The sequence below is a fragment of the Peromyscus leucopus genome, chromosome 3, assembly GCF_004664715.2.
Source record: "Peromyscus leucopus breed LL Stock chromosome 3, UCI_PerLeu_2.1, whole genome shotgun sequence".
Taxonomy (NCBI): domain Eukaryota; kingdom Metazoa; phylum Chordata; class Mammalia; order Rodentia; family Cricetidae; genus Peromyscus; species Peromyscus leucopus.
In genome coordinates, this window is record NC_051065.1 from 88,022,851 (window position 1) to 88,032,008 (window position 9,158).

A 9,158-nucleotide genomic window follows, 5' to 3' on the forward strand; every position below is an offset into this window, starting at 1 on the left:
GAAGACCAGACGAGACCCCCAGCCTCATGGGACTGAGGAAGTACTAGATTTTTGGACTTTCCTTTTTTGTTTGTTTTGTTGTGGCTTTTTTGAGACAGGGTTTCTCTGTGTAATGACCTTGGCTGTCCTTGAACACCTTTTGTAGACCAAGCTGGCCTCCAACTCACAGAGATCTGCCTGCTTCTTCCTGGGATTAAAGGTGTGTGATACCACGCCCTTGATTCTTGGACTTTTCATTCACAGCTAGTGATTGTTGGATTAGTTGGACTACAGCCTGTAAATCATTCCAATCAAAAGCCCATGGGGGGGGGGCATTTAGCTCAGTGGTAGAGCACTTGCCCACCAATCGCAAGGTCCTGGGTTCGATCCTCAGCTCCAAAATAAATAAATAAATTAGTTAATTAATATTTTTTTTCAAAAAAGCCCAGCATGCAGCTCTTTAACCTTACTGCTGGGAAAGCAGAGGAAGGAAGACCCCTGGAGCTTGATGGTCAGCTAGTCTTGCCAAATCAGCAAGCTCCATGCTCAGTGTTAGATCCTCTCTCCATAAGATGGAGAGCAATAGAGGAAGACGGCCCAGTATCAAAGTCTGGGCTCCCATGGAAACATAGGCACACACGTATGTGTATACCCACATACATACACACATGTATACTCATGCAACACACACACACACATACAATACACACACACACTCCAAGTTGGCTGAGGAAGACAAGCACCCAAACTGATTTTTTTCTGAGATATTATCTTATCTTTTATAATATTAGAGGGACCAGCCTTAATATTATACATCCCAGGGGCTCAGGAGAGAGAACTACGAACGGCGAGGACTATTTTCGGGAAATAGAATCTCAGCACACCAAGCTCTATAGTCCACTTGCTTTAATTCCTCTGGCATAGCATCCACATATAAACAGCTTCAGTTCTGTTCTCATGCCTAGCTCCTTTCTTGCCTGATTTCTCTCTGTTTATCTACTGCTCCCTATTAAGTTCTATCTTAATTCTGCCTCATCTTAATTCTGCCTCATCTAGGTTCTTTTCACCTTGTTCTTACCCAGCTAGGACTTTCCTGTATCAGTTCCTCTCCCGTCTCCTTCTCTCTCATCTGGCTCTTCCTCATCTTGTTCTTTCCCATCTGGCTCTTCTTCATCTTCCATCTTGTTCTCTAGTCTTCTCTTTTAGCCCTTCAATCTAGTTCTTCCCCATCTCAGTTTATTCCTCTCAAGTTCTTACCCATCTAGTTCTTCCATTCTCTTTTCTCCGTCCTGTGCCCTGGAAGTCTCGGTATATAAAGGGAGGGTCCGAGCCAAATTGTGTAAAGCTATTACTTAACGTCCACCTGACCTAGGCAGTGTCTCCTTGTGGATTTACCTTAAGCCAGGAGACTTGCACGTGGGCTGTTATCATTATTATCCTTGGAAGTTGGGCGCCCACCTGGGCGGTGTTTCCTGTAGTCCTTGAAAGTGGCTAAGGGAGATATCTTGTTCCAGAGAAAACCTTTCCTTTGGCTGTTCTCCAAATACCTGAAATGTGTATGTCCAGAGAGTGGTCGGTCCACGCTGTTAGCCCTTCTTAGGGAAAAGTCAATTGGGAAAACTAATAAGGCACACATGATTTTCATAACAGAATACAGCTGATATATAACAAGCCAAGTAACACCAAAAACTCCTTGGAATTTGGTTTCCTCTGGAGGAAAACATTGATCCCTCCAGGTAGTGACTTTGCCATAACCAACTGAGTTCTTATGATATATTCCTGCGGCCTGCAGCAATTTTTATTTGTTTGTTTGTTTATTCGGGGGGAGGTTTGAGACAGGGTTTCTCTGTATAGCTTTGTGCCTTTCCTGGAACTCACTCTGTAAACCAGGCAGGCCTCAAACTCACAGAGATCCACCCGGCTCTGCCTCCCCAATGCTGAGATTAAAGGCATACACCACCACTGCCCAGCATTATTTTATTTTTATTGTATATATATGTGCATGCACACATGTGTGCAGGTACCCAAGGAGGCCAGAGAGGGCGTCAGATCCCCTGGAGCTGGAGTAATAAGCAGAGCCACCTGAGATAGGTGCTGGGAACTGAACTCAGTTCCTATGGAAAAGCAGCAAATGCTTTTAACCACTGAAGCATGTCTCCAGCCCTTCCAAACAGTTTTGGAAAAAGTCATCTCTTTCAAAGCCCCACTACTTCCTAATCATTTTTGTCTTTGAAGCCACAGTAACACTTAAACAAGGTTAAGATTTGAATGCAGAAATCCGGTTGGCTGGAAAGCTAATCAAACCTCCAATTTGGTCAAGCAGAACTTTAAAAAATTCCAAACTGTGCTTTTCACAGAGATTCAGTCAGCTGGAATCATCAACACTGGATTGTTGTTAGAATATCCAAGGTCTTTAGGTAGTAGTAAGGAATGCAGGTAGTAAGGAATGCAAGCATCCCTTTTTTTTCCTGGTTTTTCAAGACAGGGTTTCTCCGTGTAGCTTTGGAGTCTGTTCTGGAACTCACTCTGTAGACCAGGCTGGCCTCGAACTCACAGGGATACACCTGGCTCTGCCTCCTGAGTGCTGGGATTAAAGGTGTGTGCCTCCGCCGCTGCCACCGCCGCCACCACCACCTGCAGGCATCCTTGAACAGTTGTTCATTGTCCTCTCTTTCCAGTCAGGTATTGATGAGTATGTGGGATGACACCAGCAACAGCAACTGTAGCCTTGATAAGGGAGTCATTGAGAGCAAGGAGGGTTACACTTTTCCTCCCTTTTGATGCAATCCTGCCAGGTCAAGTACCTCTGAGTTAAGGTACAAGTGGCAGTCATACCCCTAAGTCCAAGTCCAGGGTGTTTGTCCTAGATTTTAGATGTGAGTAAATGCAGCCCTCAGGGAATTGCTAGCTACTCACATAGATTGGGAAACCATCTTTGTCTTGGTATTTCTGGAGTCATTTCTAGCCTGATCACCAGCCAGCAGGAGTTCTGCTGAAGCTCAGACAAGTGTGGTAGGTAAAGATGCTTGCTGTCAAGCCTGATGACCTGAGCCCACACAGTAGAAGACTGATCCTTGTAAGTTATTCTCTGACCTCTACATTAACACCCACTGTGGCATACACAATAGATAAATGTAATAAAATGTTTTTAAATAGTGATATTAATTTAACTAGAATGGTAAACAAAAGACCTTAAAAGCAAATACAGAAAGCTGAACAGGTATAGGCCTAATTTTCTGTCTTGCCAGCCAGCTCCCAAATAAACACACAAAGGCTTATTATTAATTATAAATGCTCAGTCAGTAGCTTAGGCTTATTATTAACTAGGTCTTACAACTTAAATTAAGCCATATTTCTAATCTACATTCGACCACATGGCTTGGTATCTTTTTTCAACACAACATGTTCATCTTGCTTCTCCCTGCGTCTCTTGGAAACTTCTCCCTTCTTCATCCCCACACTCTCTGACTGTCCACAAGTCCTACCTAGCCTCTTCCTGCCTAGCTATTGACCATTTAGCTCTTTGTTAAACCAATAAGAGCAACATATCTTCACAGTATACAAAAAGATTATTTCACAACATTTTCTCCTTTTTGTCTAATTAAAAAGGAAGGTTTTAACTTTAACACAGTAAAACTATATACAACAAAAACAGTTATTAAGTAAGAATTACAGTTACAATATCCAATCCATTTATATTTGGCAAATTTAAAGAAAATATTCTATTATTTATCTTATCTTTGTGAGTTTAAAGTTTTATACCTAATTTACTTTTTATCATAACTAAGGAAAAATATAAGTCTAACTATTTAGTCATTAACTCCATGAAAGACCTCAGAAGGATGTAATATTACCTAACAACAAGGACATCTGAGTGTTTGGACAGTTATCCAAAGTTCCTCTGCAATATTGGGGCATCCATCTTTGACCTACAGGCCTAGTATATCTGACAGACATATCTGAGAAGCAGGGAATTTTGAATGACTGTCCTACCTTGTCTTGGTAAAGTTTGGCAGTTGTATTCTTTTGCATCCTGTTGGTCCTGTTTGGACAGCATTTTGTCAGCAGTAAAGGCAAGGGCAGTTTTTTTTTTTTTTCCCAAATGGCTAGCCTTTTCCATAAAGAAAGCAAACTCCATATGGAGGTTCTTTGATGCCCATTATCTTCTCTGAAGTAGATTGTTGCTGTCAGGAGCAGATGTGTCTCACTGTCATGAAAAGCCTTATGTTATAAAAACATTTTAAATGCCATATTCTGTAGGTCTTTGAAGTGTTTGAAGACCATCTATCTAAATATATCTGTTTAACCTTGAAAACATACCTAATAGGACTACAAGTTTGATTATTATAGATGACTAACTACTAACCTGTATTCTTAATTATACATTATATTTTTAAATGAGTTGTATAAGCACAATACCCCAAACAAGAGTAGAAACATACATACAGTATAACAAAACTAAATTTGTATCAATAAACCAAAATCCATACCAATGTAAATATTTGAGGTTAATAGTTGTTCAAAAGTAGACTCAACAATCCACCCTTTTATCTCATCATTTCTATACTATATCCCCCCTTCTTCCTGTAAAAAGAGATCTTTGAACTCCTTTGTTTAGCTTTTTCCCTGACCATGTAACCAAACCCCCATCAAATGATGACAAACATCCACAACCTATCAAGTGACCAAAAACCACCCCATCTCTTGGGAATGTGGGCATTGTTTTTGTTGTTGTTGTTGTTGTTGTTTTGTTTTTTGTTTTGTATTTTTCAAGACAGGGTCTCTGTACAGTGTTGATGCCTGTTCTGGATCTTGCTCTGTAGACCAGGCTAGCCTCGAACTCATAGAGATCCTGCCTGGCTCTGCCTCCTGAGTGCTGAGATTAAAGGCATATGTCACCACTGCCCAGCAGGCATTGTTTTTTCTAGACTGCTTCCTGTTGTCTGGGGTGCTGGTAACTTTAGGGGATACTGAGAAACATCAGGATAATAGTCGAGTCCTGGTTGGAATAGTCTGTGAGGCTGGATCATCTTAGACAGTAGCCTTGAAGCTCTTTTGGACATACAACTCTGAGAAAACTGTAACAGAGGCACTCTGAGATGCTAGATCACCTGGGCCATTCATTTTCATTGGTGTCTGGTCCCCTTGTTCCAAAAATACATAAACTTTCAAAGGTAGCTTACATATCTGCATTAATACAAGTACAGACTGTGCATTGTACACAAGTCAGCCAAAGATAATATTTTTTTGTTTTATGTTTGAGTAGGTAAAATATATGTAACCTGTCTTGTAGCTTTTTTAGGTTCATTTCTTTATGTCTGTAACCAGGATTTTCTGAGTGGTCTTCCCTTATCAAACCTGATGTTTTTTAATCTTGAACAAATCCACACAGCCTTTCATTTTCTATGAAAATAAAAGCATAACCTCTCCCTCAATGTAATATATGTTTTGACTTCCATTTTGAAGTTGATATTTTTTAAATATATAGGTTGGTTTAATGTAGCAGATTCCATAATCCAGTGTCTCTCAGTGGCTGTTGTTCCTTCATCAGCAATCAAAAAATTTAAAGTCTGATTCCCTATGTATTTCCCATCTCTACATGGTTTATTTTTTTATTATTTTACTTCTCTCTTATTATTTTTAAACTATTTTTTCTATGACTGTTTATACTCTTTTTTGTTTCTTAAGCCTATGTACATTTTAAACACACTGTAACCTGCTTAGAGGTTTTTTCCATCTGTATCTGCCTTTACTAAGCATCTGTAATATTTTCTGATGACATGAGATGAATCTTAAACTGCTATGTCAGCTGTTGGTGCATGGTACTAATGGCTGGCTCCACCTTGCTGGCAGCTGCTGGGAGACACATCTCTGTACTGTAGTTGGCATGAGACTGTGAGAATAGGCAGCTATGTTTGGAAATATTTTTGTGTGTTTGGAACCTGTTCTTAAGCTTCTTAAGGTTTTATGTGGCTGGACATTGGGTGCCATTTGTAAACCTAATTTTCTGTCCCACTAGCCAGCTCGCAAATAACCACACAGAGACTTATTATTAATTATAAATGCTCCCACAGTGGCTTAGGCTTGTTACTAATTAGTTCTTACAACTTAAATTAACCCATATTTCTTATCTACATTCTACCTCATGGCTCAGTACCTTTCTTCAATATGACATATTTGTCTTGCTTCTCTCCACATCTCCTGGTGATTTTGCCCTTCATCCTGATGCTCTCTTCCTACCTGTAAGTCCCACCTAACCTCTTCCTGCCTAGCTGTTGGCCATTTAGCTCTTTATTAAAACAATGAGAAAAACACATCTTCAGAGTGTACAAAAAGATTATTTCACAACATATGGGTATAGAAAAAATAGCCCCCAAATAAAATATATGGCCAACAAGACAGAAAGCATATTCTTCTTACTGTTCATGCTAACAGGATAAAGAACTTGCATAAATTATTTTGTAGTGATGTAACAAATACCATAATGGGTACCATCAAACTCAGATGCTCATGGAAACAGACTTTGTGATGAACAACATATGGAAATACAGAAATTAGGCGATGCCATTCACAAAGAGTATGTGTGTACACAGTCCCATGTAAAACAGTGGAATATTGGCTTGAATTTCATCCCTTTATGTCTTACACCTCACAGCCAATCCATCAGCAAAACCTTCAAAATATATTCACAAAGCTGGATATGGAGGCACACATTTTTGATCCCAAAAGGGTCACTTGAGTTCATCATTTCAACCTAAGAAACCTGGCAAGATGCCATGTAAAATTTTAAAACCTTAGGCTGGGGATGTAGCTCAGTGGGTAGAGCGGAGTGCTTGCCTACCATCCTCCAGGAGATGGCGTGCTCTTGAGCACTACATGAACCAAGTAGCATGCCTGTGATCCCAGAACTAAAGAAGGGAGAGGTAGGAGGGTCAGAAGTTGAGCTTATCCTCCGTTTTTTAGAGAGTTAGAGGTCAGTCTGGGCTATATAAGACTGTCTAAGAAGGAAGGAAGGAGGGAGGGAGGGAGGGAGGGAGGGAGAGAGAGAGAGAGAGAGAGAGAAAGAGAGAGAGAGAGAGGAAGGAAGCAGGTCTATTTTCTGACTATGTCTCATCACCTCCCCTGCCACCATTAACGCCCACCTAGACCCCCAACTCCTAACTTCTGCTCTTGCCCCAAGAATCATCCTGATCTAAGGAACAGCATATGATTTTTTTTTTTTTCTGAAAACCCTTCTCTGGCTGCTCATTTAGCTCAGACGAAAGTCCAAAATGCTTACAATGCCTATGAGCACATGTCCTCTCTCTATTGCTGACTCTCCTGGAGCCATTTTAGCCTGCATGCGACATGCCATGGAAACGGCGCCCTTAGAGAGCTGGCTGAGCCTTCTGCTGAAAAAGCTCTCTCCCAAGTTGCCCTTATGATTTGTATCTTCATACATTTTGTGTTGCTGTAACAAAATGTCTGAGGCTGAGTAACTTCTTAAGCAAAGATATTTATTTGGCTCACAATTCTAATAGCTAGAGGGACCAAACAGCATGGTTTCAATGTGTTGATGGGGTCCAACATGTGGAGTGTTCTAAATTTTATTTTATTTTATTTATTTATTTATTTATTTATTTATTCATTCATTTATTTATTTATTTTGAGACAGGGTCTCACTATGTAGTAGTGGCTGGATTGAAACTCACTGTGTAAATTAGACTGCTTGTGAACGCAGAGTCCTGGGATTAAAGGCATGGACCACCACACCCAACCCAGTTTGTGTTGTCCATATAATTATAGCTGTGGGGTCATCCACTGAAGTGCAGTTGACCTACCCACCCATTAGAGAGAATGACTCTCCCATTCACAGAAGCTGTTGGCTGTCAGTAACTCCTCAGAGAGCGGCAGAGGCTACAGAGTCCTTACTACTCCATGCTGAAATGCTGACTGCCTTGATTTTGTGCTCCACGGTGTATCCTGATCACACCCACACCCCTTTTGATTGCCCCTCATTATTTTTCAAAACCTTCCAGGCCCTTCCACCTCTGCTGCCCTCCACCTGGAGTAAGCTATTGTCTCCACGCTGTTGCTGCCAACTTCTCCAATACACAATTTGCCATACGGCTGGCCACTGAGATTCTTCATTTCTTATCCAAAAATTTTCCTTTACCTTCACCATCAACTCTCTGACATGGTTCTAAAAGCCTCAACCCCTTCTATCTGAGAATTTCCCTTAAAGACATGAAAACTTAACAAAGACTCAAGGAGAAAGCCAGCAGTATGACCTGATGCCTTGATTTGAATGAAAGGTCCCTGAAGTCTCTGGAATTTGAATACCTGGTCCCTAGTTGGTGGCTGTGTGGGGAGAGTTAGGAGGTGTGGTCTTTCTAGAAGAATTTTGTTACCATCTGTTACCTCCACTCCACTGTCATATCTAGCCTTCTGAAACTGTGAGCCCCAAATGAACCCTTTCTTCTTTAAGTTGTCTTTGCCATGGTGTTTTATCAGAGTAATAGGAAAGCAACGGATGCAGATGAGTTCATTTAAAAGCAGGTAAGACATAGAAATTACTGAACTTGAATGCAAAGTGTTAAAAGTGACTTAAGATGAAAGAGAGAGAGGGAGGAGAAGGAGGAGCGGGAGGAGGGAAGAGCAAGGGGGCTGAGGATGTAGCTCTGTGGTAAAGCATTTGCCTACCATGTATGAGGACATAGATTCAATCCCCAGTGCTGTGGAGGGGGAGGCAATAAACAGAGTGTGAGCACTTGAGGTATGGAGAACAATACCAAGAATTTCGTATATGTGTGAATGTAGTCCCGTAGGAGAAAAGAAGTAGAATGGAGTAGAAAACATTTGAAGAGAGAAGAGCTGACAACCTTTCTAAAATGAGACATAACTCACAGACCTAAGGGGCTCAGTTGGCTAAGTCTAAAGAAAACTACCTGTAGGAACTGCTGAAAAATCACTGGGAAGGAGAATACCTTGAAAAAAGATCTGTCTGGTTACCAAAGGACACATTATGTGTAGGTGTGTGTGTCTGTATGAGTCTATGCCACATGTGTGCGTGGTACCCACAGATGTTAGAGGAGGGTATCAGATTTCCCTGGAGCTGGAGTTACAGGCAGTCTCTGACATTTGATTCCAGACCATGTTACATAGACACTCTTCTTGTGCCCCACGCCATGCCATGCTTT